The sequence below is a fragment of the Arachis hypogaea genome, chromosome 12 (genome assembly GCF_003086295.3).
Source record: "Arachis hypogaea cultivar Tifrunner chromosome 12, arahy.Tifrunner.gnm2.J5K5, whole genome shotgun sequence".
NCBI lineage: Eukaryota > Viridiplantae > Streptophyta > Magnoliopsida > Fabales > Fabaceae > Arachis > Arachis hypogaea.
In genome coordinates this window covers 52,302,653-52,305,110 of record NC_092047.1, presented here as the reverse complement: position 1 = coordinate 52,305,110, position 2,458 = coordinate 52,302,653, and positions in this window count along the sequence as shown.

The following is a 2,458-nucleotide window of genomic DNA, read 5'->3' as shown; positions in this document are numbered from 1 at the left end:
CTTCGAAACTATTATGAAAATTCTAAAGGAAAGCTCTAAAAGAAACTCTCCAGCAAAAAGCTCTCTAAACAAATTGAATTCTATCCTATTTATACACTTTCCAAAATGATCTTCAAGCCTTGAGTTGGGCCTTTGTTCTTGGTGGAATTGGGTTGAAAGAGGCCTTGGTTGATTGCTCTTGAAGATTGAAGAAGAACCGAAGTGAACCAATTGAACCGGAAATGGAGTTAGCCAACGTTGGTCTCAACGTTAGGGTCAAAGTTAGGGGTCTAACTTTGACCCTAACTTTTCATGATCAGCAAACCACATTCTTCGGTTTAGAGTTGGCGCCAACGTTAGGGGTCTAAACTTTGACCCTAACGTTGGCCTTGCTTGTATGATTGGTGCCAACGTTAGCCTCCACGTTAGGGGGCTAACGTTGGCGCAAACGTTGCCTACTCCCCCATTGTGATTTAAGTGCCAACGTTAGCCTCCAAGTTAGGGGGCTAACGTTGGCGGCAAACGTTGGTAGCCCAGGGAGAACTCTCAAGTTCCAACGTTAGCCTCCAAGTTAGGGGGCTAACGTTGGAGCTAACGTTGGCTACTTCCAAAGAGTGATTCATATGCCCAACGTTAGCCTCCAAGTTAGGGGGCTAACGTTGGGGCTAACTTCATGCAACCCGGTTCAATTTTCACTTATTCCATTGTCCCTCTCTTCACTCCTAGCCATTCCTCTTTGCTTCAACCTTTCTCCAAGCCTTCTCACCTATCATTGATCAACCAAACTAATCAAAGTTTTGCTCAAATCATGAGGTATTCAATCTTCCACAATATGCAACAAATATAGTTCAAAACCTCATGAAATGGCATGAATTCACATATGGTTGGTTCAATCAAGGGAAACATGAAGATCTACTCAATTAGCTTGCTTGTAGCTTAAGAAAGTGCATAATTCTAATGAAAACAAAAGAAAAAGACTAGCTAAAATGGGCTAAGATGACTTGTCATCACAACACCAAACTTAAAGCTTGCTTGTCCCCAAGCAAGAAATGAATTTATTAAGAAGAAAGAATGAAATGGAAGAGGAAGTTCATGCTAGCAAAGTGTTATTGATAGTTCATGGGGTTTTATGTGGATATGCAAATGCTCACTTCTTATTGACTCCTAGGCCTAGAAAGTTTCCTTCAAGTTTCAAGTGACATACTGCTATGACCTCTCATTATTCCTTTATCCTTGGCTATTACTTTATTCAAAAGCTTTATTTGAGTGTCATGTGTAGCAAGTTCATTTTCTTTTTATACTTGACACATTATTCACCATAGACACTTGGCTCACATTCCTTCTTAAAACATTGATGCCCAGCACCTCTTTGGGCTACTAAATGCTTTGTAGTTAGGTTGCTCTTGATAGTGGATTTCAGCTGATGATCCCGGTTAGTTAACCCAAGTCACCAAGTGTTGAGGCACTCCTAAGAGCTTACTAATCCAAGCAGATCCTAGTACAAAAACATCACAGGCATATATTTCAGAGTTCAAGCTATTGGTGTCCAGCTTTATTTCTTTTTGTTTTTCTTTTGTTTTGCCACCTTTTAGCTTTCTTTGTTCTTTCTTTCTTTTTTTGTTTTTCTTTCTAACCAAGGAATTCTATTCAATTGAGATTCATAGACAATAGGCCACTCTCTACTTAGAAGGAGATATCTTAGCTCTTTATTCACTAAAGTGAGTTATAATGCAATCACACACACCACCACTTACTTTTATTCCACTTCTAACTAACAGAGACCATTTCACTTCACATTCAAACTGTTCTTTTATTAAATTTAAAGATGCAGGGGACAACACATACTTCTTGTTAAGTGAAAAATGAACACACAAGCCAACACATAAAAAAAACCAGCCTACAAAAACATAATTGATGCATACTACACTAACAGTTTCTGTTAAAATGGGCATATTCATACTTCCAAATTTGAGCAATTCAATACTGATGGAGTTAAATGACAATACACCTCTTGGTGGCTCCTTCTTCTTTCATCTCAGCTAATGGTGAGTAGTCCTCCCATAAGAGTGATTGATTTTCTGCAGTGTTAATGGAAGTTGCTTGTTTCTCAAGCCCTTATGTGATTTGTTAGTGTGCAAGACTTTCTTGTAGGCGTTTGAACTTACTTTGGTGTGTGAACACCAAACTCAGTCTCTTGCCATGTTTCTTTCCATAACCATATGGAACTTAAATCTTCGCTAAAGGTAATAAAATTGAAAACAAAACAGACAATGTTAAATATTGCAGATTGCTTGGAGCTGGTAGCTCTTTATATAGAAAGTGAGAATGGCTTTAAGTAAATTTGGTGAAACCAAACTTAGAATCCTTCATTTCCTTAATATGTTTGGTGTGAACACCAAACTTAGCTCCTTGCAATACATACTACCATTTAACCTTTTTATTGAACTAACTATAAAGAAAAGTACTCCGTTGGGTGCCT